At 37.8% G+C, this 22,110-nt stretch overlaps 1 protein-coding gene across 4 annotated transcripts in view; it reads right to left on the minus strand.

Annotated features, from left to right (window-relative positions):
- Positions 1–22,110, minus strand: part of GLCE (glucuronic acid epimerase) — a 125,138-nt gene that overhangs the window by 97,846 nt on the left and 5,182 nt on the right. The window contains exon 2 of one of the 4 annotated variants that reach the window (XM_033189591.1): positions 14,923–15,028. The exons of the other annotated variants lie outside the window; for them this stretch is intronic. The gene's annotated coding sequence lies outside the window, so the exon portion shown is untranslated. The remainder of the gene's footprint in view (positions 1–14,922; positions 15,029–22,110) is intronic. 4 annotated transcript variants of the gene reach the window in all.

Here is a 22,110-nt window from a genome sequence, read left to right on the forward strand (position 1 = left end):
ATTCTATGTGATACTAAAAGGGATGTGACTACGAAGTCATCAAGCTGGGATAAACCTTAAATTCTAAACTGCACTAGAGTTTTTGCTATTCTCCAACACCAAATAGTGCACCTTTTGTGCCTCTGTTTACGGTGTTTCCTCTATTTGGGATGTTCTTCACTGGTTCTACTAAAGTCATTCTTGCTCTAACTACAACTTGGCTCTCTGTTATCAGCGCAGCATTTCCCCTGAAGCTTTCTCACGTGTTATGTGTTTTCCCTCCCAACTCCTCATACCACAGGGCCTGGAGGTGAAGGTAGGTTCTCTTGATCCTATTGACCTAAACGAAGAAACTGAAGTAAAGTTAATATAGAGAATTTATTTGAGCCAAGGTTGAGACCTGCAGCCTAGGACACATTTCCAAGTTGCCTTGGGGAGTGCCCCACTCAGCCTTTGTTACCAGCAGGTTTTTAAAGGCAAAGGGGGACAAGGAGCAGACTGATACACAATTGTTTGACAGGAATTCTCATTGGTTTACAGAAACAGCATTGATTAGTGATTGACTATATACTGTTGAACTACAGGGTATAAGTTATAGTGTCTAGCCCATGGCATTTTATGGCTACTTGGTGTCAGTCTAGAGCCCACATAGCGAGTAGCTTCCACAGGTAATTATTTCATTTCAGTGCCTCTCTAGGCCTGATAATGGTGGCTCAATTCCTCAGATTAAAAGTTTCTATTCTTTATCAATCCTAGTTGCCCATTCCAGACAGTTCTTCCTAACTCTTCCCTAAAAACATCCAAACTGAAATCTCATCATCAGACTGTAACCGTTCTTTATTGCAGTTATCTATCAAGCTCTCCACTTTATTTCTTGAACATTTTAGCTGCTTGCTCATTACACCATCATTACTGTCATAATGCTTGAGATTCTCATCATCCACACAAACAATCCTTTCCAAATCCTTGCTTGTCAGTTTCTTATTATCAGAAAGGAAGTTCTGCCCTTCAGTAAATCTAGGATCTTCCACTGATCCTACCCTCAACCCTATTTTACACTCATTCCCATATAGTCAAACCTTAAAACTTCTCAATTTTAATAAATGCAACGCTTCCAAAATGCTATTTTTTTGTTTTGTTTTGTTCTGAGACAGGGTCTCACTCTGTTGCCCAGGCTGGAGTGCAGTGGTGCAATCACAGCTCACTGGACTCAAGTGATCCTCCCACCTCAGCCTCCTGAGTAGCTTGGACTAAAGGCATGCACCACCACACCCGGCTAACTTTTGTATTTTTTGGTAGAGACGGGGTTTCACCATGTTGGCCAGGCTGGTCTCAAACTCCTGACCTCAAGTGATCCACCTGCCTCAGTCTCCCAAAGTGCCAGGATTATAGGCATAAGCCATGGCACCCAACCTCAAAATACTATTTTTAAGCATCACACTCTGATACCAGCTCACTACATCTAATACCCTAACTCCAACAATCTGCCAACCCAACAGACCTGCAGTCCACTAATCTGATGACTTCTGCACTTCCTTTTACCTTCCCATGTCCTCAATCCCCTTCTTATCCAAATTAAATCCATATTCAATCATTTACTCACTCCCTTCCTTTGCATACACCCTTAACTACTTGTCTTCCTTCTGACTGTGTCAAACTTGCTTGGCTAAAGTTGTTACAACGCAAATTTTCTGCCTATTCTATGTTGATAGCTACACAGCTGCACGTGGCTGGATGGACATATGCTCGCCCTCTCGCTTGCTCTCTCTCTCTCTCTCACACACACACACACACAAATACACGATGTCTGATAAATTGGTTTCTCTTTTAATTCATGGCCAGGAGCCTCAAATGAGTTTCCTTAATGCTGACTGACAATTACACCTTATTTTCCTGATTCATTCATTCTGCCACTCTTTTACATAACTATTTCATACCTTTTGCTCCTCAATCTTCCATCACCTTCCCTCTCATCCTCACTTTTACCTGATGATCTTGTCCTATCTTGCTAATAAAATACTAGAAGCAATAAGAAAAGAACTTCTACAAACTCTCACAACCACATCTACCTAACTACATCTGTGCCCACATATTCTGATTCCTCTTTCATTACTAGTGTGAATTATTTCTGCTCTACACAAAACCCAACCTTTTTAGTTATGCACTAGATCTCCATTAACCACCATTACCTCTTCCCCATCCCATCAAATTTTCCATTTTTTTTCTCAGCCTCCTACAAACACATCAAAACAAAAACAAAAAACAAAAAATCTTTGAACATATCCCTTAAGTTACTGTTCCATTTCTCTCCTTCCCTCTTCAGCAGAATTCCTCAGAAAAATGATTCTTTCTGCCCATCTCCAATTTCTCACTTCCCTTTCTCTTAAATCCATTCCAATGAGTCTATTTCCCCACCACTCTATCAAACCTGCTCTTGTCAGAATCACTACAGAATTCCACATTGCAAACTAGAATGACCAATTCAATTACCAGTTCTCCTCTTTTTTTTTTTTTTTTTTTTTTTTGAGACGGAGTCTCGCTCGGATCTCAGCTCACTGCAAGCTCCGCCTCCCGGGTTTACGCCATTCCCTCGCCTCAGCCTCCCAAGTAGCTGGGACTACAGGCGCCCGCCATCTCGCCCGGCTAATTTTTTGTATATTTTAGTAGAGACGGGGTTTCACCGTGTTAGCCAGGATGGTCTCGATCTCCTGACCTCGTGATCCGCCCGTCTCGGCCTCCCAAAGTGCTGGGATTACAGGCTTGAGCCACCGCACCCGGCCCCAGTTCTCCTCTTACTGGAACTACGAGCAGCATTTGACAGAGGTTCATTACTCCTTCCTCTCGAAACACTTTCTTCATTGGCTTCCAAGATTCCATGTTCTCCTGTTTTTCCTCTTGCCTCAGTGATTTATCCTTCTAAGTTTCCTTTGCTGGTTCCTCATTTCTCAATCTTTAAATGTTGTAGTGCCCCAAATCTCAGTCCTGAACCTTCGCCTATTTATGCTTATTCCCTTAGTGAAATCATCTGATCTGATTTCTTTAAATAGCATCTATACATAATTCCCAAACTTAAATCTCTAGCCCATTCCTTTCCTTTGAACTCCAGACTCAGATAGTTAGCCGTCATCTCACTTAGAATACCTAAGATATATCTTAAATTTACTTTGTCCAAGATCCAACTTCTCTCCTCCAAACTCTTCCATCATAGTTTTACCCATCACAGCAAATGGGTAACTAGTCTTCTAGGTGCTCAGGCCACAAACTCTGTATCACCCTTAACCTCTGTGCCTCCCTCTTTTTTCTCTCCCTGTTTCCTGGTCCCCCAAATCCTGCTGACCTCAACATGTCAATTACTCACCACCTCCACTACTACCATTTTGGTCTAAGTCATCACCTCTCACCTGAATTACTGCAACAGTCTCCTAGGTGGTTTCACTGCTTCTGCCCTTGTTCTCCTTCAGCCTACTCGCAACAGTTGCCAGACTGATTCTTCAAAAGTCCAATCATGTCACTATTCTGTTCCAACTCATCCAATGTCTTTCTGTATCACATATCACTTAGTCTAAAAGCTGAAGTCCTTAAAACGGTCTATAAGACCCTGCTTGACCTGGCACCACGACCAGCCCATCACCACTGCCATCGTTACCTTTCTGACTTCATCCTCCATTACCCAGCCCTTTACTCAACTCCAATGACAAGCTTCTTCAAATGTAGATACCGCAGGTACGCTCCAACCTCAAGGACTTGGCATTTGCTATTCCCTGGGCCTAGAATGATTTGTATTGGTGTGCAGATCTCCTACACTGACTAGCTTCCTGTTATTTAAAAGTCACTTTATCAGTGAATTTTCCTGGCCATCCTTTAGAGAAGAGTAACTCCTCCCACACTTTATTCCCCTTTCTCTGGTTTATTTTTCCTCTTTACTACTTACCTTCTAACATGCTGTAAACTTACTTGCTTTTTAATTGTCTCATCTAAAATGTATGTCTTATCAAGGTAGGGATTTTTGTCTGTTTTGTTCACTGAGGTATTTACAGAGCCTAGAGCAGTGTCTGGCATAAAATGGTCAAACATTTGATAAGTGAATAAAATCACAGCCCTTCTTCAAGGATGATGCCAAATTATCCACAGTATTAAGACTATACTAAAAGGGACCACTAAAAAATCTTTCTCTCACCTTTCTTATTTTATACATCTAGTTAGTTAGTGGTGTTTAATGCAGGGTCAGAACTATAGCCAGTTCTCCTTATAACTATACTAATTCTTTCCATGAAGATTTTTCTGATCCTTTTTTAAATATCGGATCACTCATAACTCTCAAAGCAATAAATACATTCTTTTGGCACTCATTATGGTTTTGGTTTCTCAGACAGAGTCTCACTCTGTCGCCCAGGCTGGAGTGCAGTGGCGCATTCTCGGCTCACTGCAACCTCCACCTCCTGGGCTCAAGCAATTCTTATGCCTCAGTCTCCTGAGTAGCTGGGACTACAGGCATGCACCACCACGCCCAGCTAATTTTTGTATTTTTAGTAGAGACAGGGTTTCGCCATGTTAGCCAGGCTGGTCTTGAACTCCTGACCTCTCAAGTGATCTGCCCGCCTTCGCTGCCTGAAGCTCTGGGATTGCAGGAGTGAGCCACTGCACACAGCCACTTGTTTTTGTTCTTTGTACTGAATTGTCGGTATATCTCTACTATCTCCCCTATAAGACTATATGCTCTTTACCATTATGTAATGGCCTTCTTTGTCTCTTTTGATCTTTGATGGTTTAAAGTCTGTTTTATCAGAGACGAGGATTGCAACCCCTGCTTTTTTTTGTTTTCCATTTGCTTGGTAGATCTTCCTCCATCCCTTTATTTTGAGGTAAAGGGATCAATTCATCAGGAAGAGCTAACTATCCTAAATATATATGCACCCAATACAGGAGCACCCAGATTCATAAAGCAAGTCCTCAGAGACTTACAAAGAGACTTAGACTCCCATACAATAACGGGAGACTTTAACACCCCACTGTCAACATTAGACAGATCAACGAGACAGAAAGTTAAGAAGGATATCCAGGAATTGAACTCAACTCTGCACCAAGCGGACCTAATAGACACCTACAGAACTCTCCACTGCAGGACAACAGAATATACATTCTTCTCAGCACCACATCACACTTATTCCAAAATTGACCACATAGTTGGAAGTAAAGCACTCCTCAGCAAATGTAAAAAAACAGAAATTATAACAAACTGTCTCTCAGACCACAGTGCAATCAAACTAGAACTCAGGACTAAGAAACTCAATCAAAACCGCTCAACTACATGGAAACTGAACAACCTGCTCCTGAATGACTACTGGGTACATAACGAAATGAAGGCAGAAATAAAGATGTTCTTTGAAACCAATGAGAACAAAGATACAACATACCAGAATCTCTGGGATACATTTAAAGCAGTGTGTAGAGGAAAATTTATAGCACTAAATGCCCACAAGAGAAAGTAGGAAAAATCCAAAATTGACACCCTAACATCACAATTAAAAGAACTAGAGAAGCAAGAGCAAACACATTCAAAAGCTGGCAGAAGGCAAGAAACAACGAAGATCAGAGCAGAACTGAAGGAGATAGAGACACAAAAAACCCTCCAAAAAATCAATGGATCCAGGAGCTGGTTTTTTGAAAAGATCAACAAAATTGATAGACTGCTAGCAAGACTAACAAAGAAGAAAAGAGAGAAGAATCAAATAGACGTGATAAAAAATGATAAAAGGGATATCATCACTGACCCCACAGAAATACAAACTACCATCAGAGAATACTATAAACACCTCTACGCAAATAAACTAGAAAACCTAGAAGAAATGGATAATTTCCTGGACACTTACACACTCTCCCAAGACTAAACCAGGAAGAAGTTGAATCCCTGAATAGACCAATAGCAGGCTCTGAAATTGAGGCAATAATTAATAGCCTACCAACCAAAAGAAGTCCAGGACCAGATGGATTCACAGCCAAATTCTACCAGAGGTACAAGGAGGAGTTGGTACCATTCCTTCTGAAACTATTCCAATCAATAGAAAAAGACGGAATCCTCCCTAACTCATTTTATGAGGCCAACATCACACTGATACCAAAGTCTGACAGAGACACAACAAAAAAAGAGAATTTTAGACCAATATCCCTGATGAACATCAATGCAAAAATCCTCAATAAAATACTGGCAAACCAAATCCAGCAGCACATCAAAAAGTTTCTCCACCATGATCAAGTGGGCTTCATCCCTGAGATGCAAGGCTGGTTCAACATACGCAAATCAATAAACATAATCCAGCATATAAACTAAACCAAAGACATGATTATCTCAATAGATGCAGAAAAGGCCTTTGACAAAATTCAACAGCCCTTCATGCTAATAACTCTCAATAAATTCGGTATTGATGGAACATATCTCAAAATAATAAGAGCTATTTATGACAAACCCACAGCCAATATCATACTGAATGGGCAAAAACTGGAAGCATTCCCTTTGAAAACTGGCACAAGACAGGAATGCCCTCTCTCACCACTCCTATTCAACATAGTGTTGGAAGTTCTGGCTAGGGCAATCAGGCAAGAGAAAGAAATAAAGGGCATTCAGTTAGGAAAAGAAGAAGTCAAATTGTCCCTGTTTGCAGATGACATGATTATATATTTAGAAAACCCCATTGTCTCAGCCCCAAATCTCCTTAAGCTGATAAGCAACTTCAGCAAAGTCTCAGGATACAAAATCAATGTGCAAAAATCACAAGCATTCTTATACACCAGTAACAGACAAACAGAGAGCCAAATCATGAATGAACTCCCATTCACAATAGCTTCAAAGAGAATAAAATACCTAGGAATCCAACTTACAAGGGATGTAAAGGACCTCTTCAAGGAGAACTACAAACCACTGCTCAGTGAAATAAAAGAGAACACAAACAAATGGAAGGACATACCATGCCCATGGATAGGAAGAATCAATATTGTGAAAATGGCCATACTGCCCAAGGTAATTGATAGATTCAATGCCATCCCCATTAAGCTAACAATGGCTTTCTTCACAGAATTGGAAAAAACTGCTTTAAAGTTCATATGGAACCAAAAAAGACCCCCCATTGCCAAGACACTCCTAAGCCAAAAGAACAAAGCTGGAGGCATCACGCTACTTGACTTCAAACTATACTACAAGGGTACAGTAACCAAAACAGCATGGTACTGGTATCAAAACAGAGATATAGACCAATGGAACAGAACAGAACCCTCAGAAATAACACCACACATCTACAGCCATCTGATCTTTGACAAACCTGACAAAAACAAGAAATGGGGAAAGGATTCCCTATTTAATAAATGGGGCTGGGAAAATTGGCTAGCCATAAGTAGAAAGCTGAAACTGGATCCTTTCCTTACTCCTTATACAAAAATTAATTCAAGATGGATTCGAGACTTAAACGTTAGACCTAAAACCATAAAAACCCTAGAAGAAAACGTAGGTAATGCCATTCAGGACATAGGCATGGGCAACGACTTCATGTCTAAAACACCAAAAGCAATGGCAACAAAAGCCAAAATTGACAAATGGGATCTAATTAAACTAAAGAGCTTCTGCACAGCAAAAGAAACTACCATCAGAGTGAACAGGCAACCTACAGAATGGGAGAAAATTTTTGCAATCTACTCATCTGACAAAGGGCTAATATCCAGAACTTACAAAGAACTCAATCAAATTTACAAGAAAAAAACAAACAACCCCATCAAAAAGCGGACAAAGGATATGAACAGACACTTCTCAAAAGAAGACATTCATACAGTCAACAGACACATGCAAAAATGCTCATCATCACTCGCCATCAGAGAAATGCAAATCAAAACCACAATGAGATACCATCTCACACAGTTAGAATGGCAATCATTAAAAAATCAGGAAACAACAGGTGCTGGAGAGGATGTGGAGAAATAGGAACACTTTTACACTGTTGGTGGGACTGTAAACTAGTTCAACCATTGTGGAAAACAGTGTAGCGATTCCGCAAGGATCTAGAACTAGAAATGCCATTTGACCCAGCCATCCCATTACTGGGTATATACCCAAAGGATTATAAGTCATGCTGCTATAAAGACATATGCACACGTATGTTTATTGCAGCACTATTCACAATAGCAAAGACTTGGAATCAACCCAAATGTCCATCAGTGATAGACTGGATTAAGAAAATGTGACACATATACACCATGGAATACTATGCAGCCATAAAAAAGGATTAGTTCGTGTCCTTTATAGGGACATGGATGCAGCTGGAAACCATCATTCTCAGCAAACTATCGCAAGAACAGAAAACCAAACACCGCATGTTCTCACTCATAGGTGGGAACTGAACAATGAGATCACTAGGATACAGGAAGGGGAACATCACACACCGGGTCCTATTGTGGGGAGGGGGTAGCGGGGAAGGATAGCATTAGGAGATATACCTAATGTAAATGACGAGTTAATGGGTGCAGCACACCAACATGGCACATGTATACATATGTAACAAACCTGCACAGTGCACACATGTACCCTAGAACTTAAAGTATAATAATAATTAAAAAAAAAAAAAAAAAAGACTATATGCTCTTTAAGGCCAGGAGTTAGGTTGCCAGTGGTTAGGATGAGAGATATGACTATACAGGGATTTCTGTTGTGATGAAACAGTTCTGTATCTTGATTGTGGTGGTCAAAACCACACATGATAAAAATGCAAACAATTACACACATACAATGAGTACCTGTAAAAATGGTGAAATCTGAATAAACTCTGTGGATTGTACAACATCAATTTCATGGTTTTGATAGTGCACTAGGGTTATATAAGATATTATCCGCAGCGTTTGAAATTGGATGAAGGGTATATGGTACCTCTCTGCACGAATCTTTCAACTTCCCGTGAATCTATAATTACATACTACAAATTTTTTAATGTAAATATTCTCTTGACAAGAAATAAATACTCAAGCAGTATAAAAGTGTACACAACCAAACCCAACCACAGTCATACTGAGATCTGATTTCCAATCTCCTAATCCCTTTTTTTAGTCCCTCTTCAGAAGCAACTACTATTCCCTTTCTTGTGCATCCTTCTAGAAAAGTCTAAGCATTTTGAAGCAAAATGTGTTTATTAATATGTGCATATGCATGTGTAGTTACACCAACACATACACAACTTATTTATAGCAATATAAGCGGCATACCATAAACACTGCTCTGCAACTTTTTTTTTTTTAACCCAATAATGTGTCTTAGAGATGAGCTTATGGAGAGGTGCTCCTCTTTTCTTTTTTTATGGCTTTATGACATCCCACTGTGTGGCTATATCATTTATTTAACCAGACCGCTATTTTTTGACAATATAATTAATACTGTGAAGAGCAAAGATAAATTATTTAAAATTGAATGAATGAAAAAGTATGAACATTTATCATTTTAAGATGTACAGTCAACTTGTCCTCCAAAGAAATTGCACAATTTGTGTTCCTGCCTATAGTATATGACAGTGATTCCAGATATCTTTGCCACTGTTGTGTATTACTGAGCTTTTTAATCCCTGTCAATCTGATAACCAAAAAATGTTCTCGTTTAAATTTGTATTTGAATAATAATAAAAATAAACTTTCATAGAGCACTTACTGTGTGTCAGATACTGTTCTGAGAACTTCACGTATATTAACTTATCTAATACTCGTAACAGTCCCTTGAGGTAGATAATATTGCTATTATTATCCACATTTTACTGATGAGAAAACTGAAGCACAAGAAGGTTAGGGAACTTGATTACACTGATTGTTACAGAACATACAAACCCAAGCAGACTGACTCTAGAGGTTTACATTTTAAACAATATATTTTTTGTTCAGCTTCCCAAAAATATTTTCTTATGCTTAAAGCCATTTGTATATCTTTTGATATTAGCTACCTGGTTTTGTCCTCTGCCCATATTTTTGTTGGATTTTTGGTCTTACTCTTACCAAGTTACAAGATCTCTTTGTATATTAAGAAAATTAGCCCTTTATGATAAACATGTTATTCCCAAAAAAAGGTAAAACTGATACCTACCCTGTGACCTAGTCATCCTAAGTATTTAACCAAAAGAAATGAAAATATATGTCCATATAAAGACTCATACACTAATATAGCAGCTTTATTTGTAAATAAAACTGTAAATAATCCAAATGTTCATCAGCAAATGAATGATAAATTCTGGCATATCCATATAATGGAATATTACTACAAAAAAAAGAATGAATTATTTATACATGCAACAACAGAGAAGAATCTCAAAATAATTATGTTGAGTGAAAGAAGCCAGACCATAAAGAAAAGTACATACTGTGTAATTCCATTTATATAAAACTCTAGAAAACACAAAACAATCAATCTGTAGTTACATTAAGTAGATCAATGGTTACTTTGAGATGGTGGAGTGTGGAGGGGCATGAAGGAAAGATAATACAGGGGCATGAAGAAAATTCCGGAGATGATGGGTACGGTCACTATCTTGAATGTGGTAATGATTTCAAATATATCAAAACTTACTAAATTGTGTAATTCACTATATGCCAGTTATACCTCAGTGAAGCTGTTAGACAAAGGGACTCATAATATATCGTACTGTTGTTTTAGAAATTATCAAGAAATAGTGATATCTCCTGTTTGACTTATTTTATATTTATCATAGAGAACACAAAGAAGGCTGGGCACGGTGGCTCACGCCAGTAATCTCAGCACTTTGGGAGACCAAGGCAGGTGGATCACCTGAGGTCAGGAGTTCAAGACCAGCCTGGTAACATGACAAAACCCTGTCTCTACTAAAAATACAAAAATTAGCTAGGTGTGGTGAAACCCTGTCTCTACTAAAACACAAAAATTAGCTGGGCATGGTGGCACATGCCTATAGTCCCAGCTACTTGGGAGGCTGAGGCACAAGAATCGCTTGAACCCAGGAGGCGAAGGTTGCGGTGAGCCGAGATTGCACCACTGCACTCCAGCCTCAGTGACAGAGTGAGACTCTGTCTCAAAAAAAAGAATGCAAATATGAAATGTTACTAATTCAGCGTTGAAACATTATCCACTTCTTTTTTCAAAGTCACAGTTCAATTTGAGAGTGTCCTGATTCGTCTCAAGAACCAACTAAAACAACTATTCCAGTTTTGGTGGACAGTGTACAATCAAAACAAAATAGAAATTTAATGCAGAGATTGAGAAACTACAATCATCATCAGTTATTCAATTTCAAATTACTGAGTATATTAAAATGGCCTAAGTCATTCATTCATTTATTTCACTAAGATACATTTGGAATCTGCTATGTACGAGGCACTGTTAAATACTAGGAATAAAGTGGCAACAGAATGTCGTGAAGATAAGACAATTTAAGAGCCTACCCTGAAAATAAACGACAATTTAAGAGCCAATCCGCTTTATGCTAAGTTAATGTTGTAAATGTCTACTTAAAGTTATACAAAAATGTTATTTTTTATTTGTATTCTATATTGCAGTGCCATATAGATGTTTGGGGGGAAAAAAAATGGGCCAGGGGTGGTGGCTCAAGCACTCCTGTAATCCCAATAGTTTGTATGACTGAGGTGGGCAGATCACCTGAGGTCAGGAGTTTGAGACCAGCCTGGCCAACATGGCAAAACCCTGTCTCTACTAAAAATAAAAAAATTAGCCAGGTGTGGTATTGCCCACCTGCAGTCCCAGCTACTTGGGAGGCTGAGGCAGGAGAATCGCTTGAACCCGGGAGGTGGAGGCTGCAGTGAGCCGAGATCGCACCACTGCACTCCAGCTTGAGCAACAGAATGAGCCCTGTCTCAAAAAAAAAAAAAAAAAAAAAAACAAGGTTCCACTGAAAACTACTAGACCACAAAATTTAACTCCCTTTAGGTCTTAATATGTGGTAATGCAAATACAATCACATCCCATGCCAAATAAAAAGTGGCTCTGAATTATCAATTTTTCATTATTTGAGAGATACAGCATTAGTATATAATACACATGTAGCTTCTAAAAATGAGTACATGAGTAGTGCTACATGATGAAGTACAATGTAAGATTTGCCAGCCTCCCTATGTAATGTAAGATACTCACCTCCCTAGTTGTGATTTGACGTTTTTCTACTCAAGGGTTCTAAGGCTTTATACTCGGTAAATTCACACATTTCCTGAGTGTCTTCAGAAACTTCGTTTTAATTTAAGTAAAATAATAACTGGAAAACAGCAATTTACATTGCAGAGATGCCCCCACATGAAGAAGCAGTGAAAGCCTATCATATAACAGGAAGTCATTAGCTTCAGTGAAGAAGGCAAACAGATCTATGATATGGACCCAAACTTCCCCTGAGCAAAAGCCAATCAAAACAAAATATGACAACGCTACCTCGATTTTAAAACATGCTAAGTCTGGAACACCCACTGGGTATGACAAGTATTTTGTATGGGGAATGAAGAATATAGAAAGCGAAGCTGATGACTATAAACTAATTTTACCAACAGCTCAATTAGATGTTGTCACAGACATACTTCTTAAACATGTTAAAATATATTCTATTTTATTTATTAAACTTTTTGGTGTTCATATGAATGTAACAAAGTAAAAAGTACACTACTGAGGTACAGTAAGTACATTTACTAGAATGTATCTCCTGATTTTTATTTCTAATGAGAAATTTCACTCTGAAATACACATTTTAAAATTATTTACCACTTCTGAAGGCTAATGACAAAGACACTGGCAAATGCACTGAAAAACAACAAAAGGGAGACTCCAAAATTTAGAAGATGGTGGTATTAAGAATGTAAGGATGATGGAAAAATCTTTTTATTTTTCAGTTTTAAAGTGGGTATATTACTATTATTTGCAAATTTTACAATACATCAGATGAAGACAAATGATCATATTGTCAAAGAAAAAAGTAGAAACTAAACACGGAAATTCTGCATAGGCTTTTTCTTATGCTATTAAGTGTTTCAACATTAGCTAAAATTCAACCACTGGGTCTCTAAATTTTAATTTCACTAAGTAGTTTTCAAGCCCCAGTAAAAGAGTCTTCAAGGGGCTTATAATCCTATTAAAAAAAAAAAACCTTACATATTATAAAGCAATTAATAACAGTATATGATATAGTACTAATAGATTACCAAACTGTTAGAAAAGAAAGAAAAATATCAGTGTTGGATAGAGGAACCTAAGATGACTTTAAAAAAAAAATGGATTGGGGGACGTCCTGAAAATCAGACTTTAGATGGGCTTAAAGAAAGACAGTATTCTCAGGTTAAAAAATATGAAAGTCATGAAGGCCAAAAAAAGCTCTTGATTTGTGTAAAGGATGACAGTGAATAAAATGGTTTACTGTTCCATTTTAGATTTAAACAACTGAATCATTTAGAAGTTAATAACCTTTGGGTTTTTTTGTTTGTTTTTTTGTTTGTCTGAGACACAGTTTCACTCTTGTTGCCCAGGCTGGAGTACACTGGTGCGATCTCAGCTCACTGCAACCTCCACCTCCCGGGCTCAAGTGATTCTGCTGCTTCAGCCTCCTAGCTGGGATTACAGGCACCCACTACCATGCTCAGCTAATTTTTGTATTTTCAGAAGTGACAGGGTTTCACCATAAAGGCCAGGCTGGTCTCAAACTCCTGACCTCAGGTGATCTGCCCACCTTGGCCTCCCAAAGTGCTGGGATTACAGGCATGAGTGGTTTCAGTTTTTGACATCAACTTTTTTTTTAGATATGCAGAAGAGAAACCACAAGCATTTGAATTTAATGATACTTATGCCATCATCTTTAAAAGCAACTTCAATTAGTCTGTGATATTTCTAAAACAAGCCTAAAATCTTGTTTCCTTTGGAATTGTGAATAAACTTTTTAAAAATCATCTAAGGCAAGGTATGGTGGCTCATGCCTATAATCCCATCACTTTGGGAGGCCAAGGCGGGCGGATCACTTTGAACTCAGGAACTGAAGACCAGCCTGGGCAACATGGCAAAGCCCCATCTCTACAAAAATATAAAAATTAGCTGAGCGTGGAGAGGTTGCAGTGAGCCAAGATCACACCACTGCATGCCAGCCTGGGTGACAGAGTGAGATCCTGTCTCTAAAAAATAAAAAATCTAGTTAAATTATTTCATATTCTAATTTCAGATTTTGATTATCAGGAAGGTATCATTTTCCCTAATAGAATCTGATACTATATGAAGCCATAAGTATTATGAATAAGTGTGAATAAGTGCCCAAGAAAATGTTCTGCCAGTTGGAATTACAACCAATGAAGAAAATTTTTTAAATTTTTAAAATTGGAAAAGTCCTTAGAGGATAGCTTGATTAAACACTACTCAATCTATGCTTTAGTGGCTCAGTGAGTCAATGTTTACTCCATTCAAATTGTCTTCAGCCTGGGCAACACAGCAAGACTCCATCTCTTAAAAAAATAAAAAGGCTTCTTCATTACGAACCAATATTTTCCTTCCTCTAACTTTCATTCATTGTTCCTAGTTCCATCCTTCAGACTGCAATGCAAAAGATATGCTTAATCCTTCTTCCATGTGCCATTTCTTCATGTTTCACAGAATCCCAGATTTGAGTCAGGAAGAACATTAAATATCATCCAGTTACCCAATCTAAAAAGTATTATCATATACCTCAAGTCTTCTTTCTTCCATGCTAAACAACCTCAATGTTTCAATTACTTTGCAACTATCTGTTTCAAGACTGCTTCATTCTGATTACTCTCCTCTCACTACATTGTTTATCAATGCCTACCTTAAAATGTGGCAAACAGAACAGAACTAAGCTAGATGCAGAGTACAAAATAAAAATCAACTGTTTTGGACAATATGCTTCAAAATAGTGTAGCTTAAGCAGGTATTAGCTTTTGGGATAGTTATAAAAAACCACTCACCAACTGTAGACAAATAAGGAGACACACCCAGGCACACACCTCTGCTTAAACACACACCTACTGCTGTTAGCCCTCCAAGATTCCCATCTTGTATTTGTGTAGACTTCTGAAAAAAAAATTCAATTATAGGCCTGTCTTTATCAAATATTTACACGTCAAATATAAAATCTTACAACACATTTCACAACAAGTATTTTCTTAATACAGTCTGTCATTTTAACTATTAGAAATAAGGCAGTAAGAGTGAGTGAAGATCCTGATTCTGTGCATATACCAGCATTCCCTTACAATTTTGAGAGTAACTGATAAAAATCTTACATAGGACATGATAACTTCTTGAGGCACACCACTAAGAATGTACTGTAGTTTAATTTTAACATAAGCCCAGTAATCATCAAGCTCTGGATATGGCCATTTAAGCAATTACTAATCCACCTATCTATGTAACTCTTGAGACCACATTTTCTATCTAGTCTAAAAAGATATCATAAAAGGATGTCAAATGCTATATGTATAACCTTGAGGGTCCCTTTCCTCATCTGTAAAACAATAACTCAATGAGGCAACCTATGTAAAAGCATTTAATCCAGTGCCCAGCACGTAATTTAAAATCCAATATATATAGTGATAATTTTATATATACTATGGCCAGAGTATCTTCTGATATACCTACTTACAGGTATAGTTCACTTATCCTATAAGAAAGGAAGTAAAGCTAGGTGTCATTACTTGTTCTTGTGAACCCATGCCGGTTCCGAGTGATCAGTGCCTTCTTTTGTAAGTACCAACAACACATGTGTTCGATAATCTGTTTAAGAATTTGTTCAAGGAATGACACCAAGCTCATCAGTCTATTGCTATTATCTGTAACCTTTACTCCTTTTCCCATATTGTACATACTTCAGCAGCCAAAATACTCTTTTATACATAGTAGGTCTTCAAAAAAACAGGTTAATTGAATTCCCTTTTAAAAAATCAGTATGAGGCCGGGCGCGGTGGCTCAAGCCTGTAATTCCAGCACTTTGGGAGGCCGAGACGGGCGGATCACGAGGTCAGGAGATCGAGACCATCCTGGCTAACACGGTGAAACCCCGTCTCTACTAAAAAAAATACAAAAAAATTAGCCGGGCGAGGTGGCGGGCGCCTGTAGTCCCAGCTACTCGGGAGGCTGAGGCAGGAGAATGGCGTGAACCCGGGAGGCGGAGCTTGCAGTGAGCTGAGATCCGGCCACAGCACTCCAGCCTGGGCGGCAGAGCGAGACTCCGTCTCAACAAAAAAAAAAAAAAAAAAAAAATCAGTATGAATTTCTTAGTTTTGACCAATATAACATGATTATATAAGATATGAACATTAGAGAAAGCTGAGTGAAGGGTATATGGCACATGGAAATCCTCTGTACTATCTTTGCAATTCTCCTATAAAGATATACTTCAAAATTGAACATTTTTTAAAAATCAAGATGATCTCTCCCCTCTGACAAATTCTTTCTTCAAATTCCCCAAATATTATTAATCACAATTAGATGTAAATTCTATCAGTGGCCCTTACAGTTTTATAATCTATCCTTAGTAGGATACATGAATTCCAGTAAACAGGAACTCTTATAATACCCCTCACTTATCCTGGACTACATCAATGAGTTAGTATTCAGTAAATAATAGTCATCCCCAAATTTTAGTTTTTGAAATAAGGGCCTTAAAAAGAATTTATTCCAGGGCTGGGCGCAGTGGCTCATGCCTGTAATCCTAGCACTTTGGAAGGCCAAAGTGGGTGGATCACAAGGTCAGGGGTTTGAGACCAGCCAGGCCAACATAGTGAAACCCTGTCTCTATTAAAAATACAAAAAAATTGGCCGGGCATGGTGGCAAGCACCTGTAATCTCAGCTACTCAGGAGGCTGAGGCAAGATAACTGCTTGAACCCGGGAGGCCGAGGTTGCAGAGAGCCGAGATCATGCCATTGCACTCCAGCCTGGGTGACAGTGTGAGACTCCGTCTTAAAAAAAAAAAAAAAAAAAAAGAATCTATCCCAAAAGCAAATACCTTTTCCCTTTTCCCTAAACCATTAAAATCCTGCAGAATCCAATTAAAATTTCTGACTCTTGTTGCTCAAACCATTTATCTAACAGTGACATTCAAGTCAAGCTCAGAAATATCTTTTATGTATGAGACAAATTACTAATATATATTATCATGAAAAATGTCTTAAAATATTTTTAAAATATGTTTATATTGAGGCTGATTGGTTTTTAAATTAGGTAAATAAAAGTTTAAGTAAATGAAGAATTTTATTTACAATTATTCAAACTCAAATTTTCACTGTTAAAACAGTAGTCATAGAAATTCTGCAAAAACTGTAACTGTCAAGCAAATGAATCCTAAAATGTTTAAGAATAAAGTATCTTTTCCCTAAATGTTCTCCTAAATACCTCCAAATAGCTTTTGTACTTCTCAAGAGTTCTTTCAGGTATCATCTGTCTAATTTTCAAAAACTTGGCTTTTCACTTTGGAGTAATACTACACAATCAGTACTATAAACAGAAGTGCTATTGTCAAAGAACTGATGCAGTAATAAGGAGAGCTAAGGCCACTTGTCTTATAGAAGATTACTGCCAAATACTTTGCCAGACCCTGCTTTTCTTCTTTCTGGGCCAGTAGCCAGATACCAATCATAGCTAGACCCTTTCTAATTTTTAGTACACAAAACGGTACACAATAACACATCCAAACCAGACAGTATTTTAATGAATGGTTTCCATAATTCATCTAATGTTTTGGCATATATACACACACATTACACACATGCATGCACACACACAAATATATATACAAACATTTATACACATACACATATACACATATTTATACACATATACATATACATGCATAGTCTATAATATGTTCAGAAGTATACATAAAAAACTGTTAACAATGGCTGCTTCTGGGACAACTGTTTCTGTCTCTGAATTTTTTATGTTTTTCTAATAACTATGCAAAATGTTTTATCTATTAAAAGGAAAAACTACAATAAAGAACATTAATTCTAGTTAAAATATCTTTTACCTTACGAGACAATGTCTGAGGCATTCTTTTAAAAATTGTTTTATTATAAATATTTTAATATCTAATTGTTTATGAAACAACTTACAATGTTTCAACTTCACTTATAATCGAAGAAAGACAAATTAAAGTAAGATATTTTGCTTATCAAATAGCAAAAGTTTTTTTAAAACTAATGTTCCATATTGGCATATAAATTAGCATCTTTCTAGAAAGCAATATGGCAATGTCTAATTTTTTTAAGGTCTTATCTTTTGATTGAATGTTTTTATTCCTATTCTTCAAACAGATCAGGTATGGAGAAAGATTACTAAGATTTTCATAAATGTTATTAGAGAGAAAAAATTATTTTAATACATTTGAAATAATATTATAATAAAAGATTAGTTAATTCATCTTTAATCATTTAGTGATCATCTAGCATGTGATAGGAACCATGTGAGCTTAAGAATTATGTGTGTATATGTGTGTGTATATATGGAGATATGTTTTATTATATATTTAAATGAAGCGCTTCACCAAAAAATGAATTTTTATGGTCACCAAAACACATGCACAAAATTGTTTATGGTAGCTTTGTTTCTAAGAACTAAACACTGGAAACAGCCCAAATGTCTGTCAACAGAAGACACAAATAGATACTCATACAATGAAATAATACAGAGCAATGAAAAAGAATTACTACTACTAACTCAAAAAACATGGATCTCACGGATGTGATGTTCAACAGAGGAAATTAGACATAAAAGAATGATTTGATTCCACTTATACGAATTTCAGGAATAAGCACAACTAATCTATAGTGATGGGGATCAGAAAATTGGTAACTTTTGTTAAGCAATGACTAAGAGAGAACAGGAAGAAGCTTCCAAGGTCCTGGAAATGTTCTCTATCTTGATCTGATTGTTGGTTACAAGTTTACATATGTAATTCATTAAGCTGTACACTTATGATTTGTGTACTTTATTGTATATGTTTTTTTCTTCAAGCCCTATCAAATTTTTTAAAAAATAGAATGGATAGGCCGGGTGCAGTGGCTCACACCTGTCATCCAAGCACTTTGGGAGGCTGAAGCGAGTGGATCACCTGAGGTCAGGAGTTTGAGACCAGCCTGACCAACATGGAGAAATCCCATCTCTACTAAAAATACAAAATTAGCTGGGCATGGTGGCACATGCCTGCAATCCCAGCTACTCAAGAGGCTGAGGCAGGAGAATCACTTGAATCCGAGAGGCTGCGGTTGCGGTGAGCCAGATCACGCCACTGCACGCCAGCCTGGACAACGAAAGTGAAACTCTGTCTCAAAAAAAAAAAAAACAAAAAAAAACGGAATAGATAGAACGGAAAGTTCCTCTTCCTCCATGCCTGCCAGCAAGAAAGAAAGAAAAGTAGAGATGAGAGGCTTAGATCAAACGATCTTTTAAGCTCCTGCTTTTAAAGTTCTACTGTCATTAATCAACAAAAATTTGAGCACCTACTTTGTAAAAGGCACTGTTCTGTATGTTGGTGATACAGTATTGACTAAAATGGGTAAAAATTCCTATCCTGGAGGGTCTTATGTTTTTTAATTTTTCATTTAACTCTTTTTTTTGAGATAGGGTCTTACTTTTTTGCCCAGGCTGATCTCAAACTCCTGGGCTCAAGCAATCCTCTAACCTCAGCCTCCCAGGTAGGTGGGACTACAGGCGTGCATCACTGTGTCACCGGCTCTTATATATTTTTTAGTAGGGGTAGAAAGACAATAAAAATCTAGAGTACTTTGGATAGTGAAAAGCACAAAAAAGAAACAAAGCAGGCAAGAAGGACAGGAAGAGTATGTGTGGAAGAGATACTGTCATTTTAAACAAGATGACCAGTCAAGTTCTCAGATAAAGGATGATACTTTAATTAAGACCTGAAGGAAGTGAGGGAGGGAGACATTTGGATATCTGAAAGAACATGTTACAGATCTTATGAAACAGTGAGGAGTGTGGCTGAAGGAAAGTGAGGAAGGTAAGATTAGTAAAAGCTGAGATAATTAAAAAAAAAAAAATTCCCAAGTCTTTTTCTCCTTTCACACCATTCCAACTCTTCGCTTAAAGACTTAAATAGAAACTTTTCTATATAGAAATTTCTGTAACCACTAGCCCAGCCCACATTTATCCAATCTTCTGAGCTGCTAAAGCTGTACTACTCATGGTTATCTTTATATACTACCTTGCAATTAGATATATACTGCCTTCCGCTCCCAAACAGACCAAGCTTCTTTATGGCAGTGACTAGATTTTATGCATTTTTGTATTCCTATTAGCCCATGGTTGGCACTTAAATGATAACTGGTAAGACTGATGCTAATAACAATTCAGCAGGCATAATATCAGTAAACCGTGGACAAATTTTAAGAAAGAAAAAGAGGAAGAAAAGGAACCAAGATTAGGGAACCATGTGCATAAAGGCACTGGCGTGTCTCCATGTGTCATGATCCAAAGTCAGGATTTTCTCTGATTGTCCTTAAGACTCTCAGATCCTCAACATTACTTTTATAAAAAGTCATTCTAGGCTTTTTTTTTTTTTCCCTTGAGGGTGAAAATCAGGCATCTGGTACCTCTTTCAAGTAATACTTTTTTGTTTTGTTTTGTTTTGTTTGAGACAGAGTCTCACACTGTCACCTAGGCTGGAGTGGCTTGAGTGCAGTGGCGTGATCTCAGCTCACTGCAACCTCTGCATCCCAGGTCAAGTGATTCTCCTGCCTCAGCCTCCTGAGTAGCTGGGATTACACGTGCGCGCCACCATGCCTGGTTAATTTTTGCATTTTTAGTAGAGATGGGGTTTCGCCATGTTGGCCAGGCTGGTCTTGAACTCCTGACCTCAAGTGATCCACCCGCCTCGGCCTCCCAAGGTGCTGGGATTACAGGTGTGAGCCATCGCACCTGGCCTTTTTTTTTTTTTTTTTTTTTTTGATACAGTCTAGGTCTGTCGGCCAGGCTGGACAATCTCGGCTCACTGCAACTTCCGTCTCCCAGGCCCAAGCAATTCTCCTGCCTCAGCCTCCCAAATAGCTGGATTATAGGCGTGTGCCACCATGCCCGGCTAATTTTTGTATTTTTAGTAGAGACGGGGTTTCACCATGTTAGCTAGGCTGGTCCTGAACTCCTGACTTCAGGTAATCTGCCCGCCTCGGCTTCCCAAAGTGCTGGGATTAGAGGCATGAGCCACCACGCCTGGCCTCAAGTAATAGTTTTATAACACCAGTGTTCACAAGCAGCTTAACAAAGAAAATCTTATAGACCAACTAACTGTGTGATCTTCAGCACACCATTCCACCACTCTTGCATATGTGTTTCCTCATATGCTAAAGGAAGGAGTTGGATTAAATGGTCTCTAAAGTCCCATCAATCTCAAATTGTCTACTTTAGCTTTTTTGGACAAATTGAATGGATAAACCTTACAACTTACTTCTTCAATTTACAAAATGAATTAAATATCTGTTACTCATTTTAAACACTGAATAAGCAGTCATATTCAGAAAACAATGTAGTATTAGAAAAAGCACAGAATCTGGAGACAGTCAGACCTACATGTAGTCATAGTCTGCATCTTAGTAGATAATAACGCTGAGCAAATTATTAAATGATCAGGACTTATTTTGAAAATTAAAGGCAATGCATGTAAAGCAATTATTAAAGCCTAAATAAAAACCTGCACACATCAGCTACTATCATTTTCCAAGTAAAAAGCAGCCAAGGTAAAACAGCTACCAAATAATGATGTCCAAGATTTAAAACACCCAAACTAGTTAATATCTCTCCTAGCAATTTTAGAGATAAGGATTAGTAGTTGCCTCAAAATTCTACAAGACTTTTCTGCAAGTTTAACAGAGTAACCCTCACCTCTTAAAGTGCTACAAGTCTTATTTCTTAAACACAAAGCTAAGAACTACCATTCTCATATCAGCTTGTGGTCACAGGGCAAGAGAATAAGATACTTTAGAAACCCCCAAATTTTACGAAAACAGGACAAGACTGAGATTTGAGTTTAACTCATTTCTGACATCATGAACACATCTTTTGGTATTGAGAGTAAAACATGTAATGATAGCCAACTATGTGTAAATAAGCAACAGGAAGTCAAAAATAATAAGACAAATATAA

The sequence above is a fragment of the Trachypithecus francoisi genome, unplaced genomic scaffold (assembly GCF_009764315.1).
Source record: "Trachypithecus francoisi isolate TF-2019V2 unplaced genomic scaffold, Tfra_2.0 Lachesis_group3, whole genome shotgun sequence".
Classification (NCBI taxonomy): Eukaryota; Metazoa; Chordata; class Mammalia; order Primates; family Cercopithecidae; genus Trachypithecus; species Trachypithecus francoisi.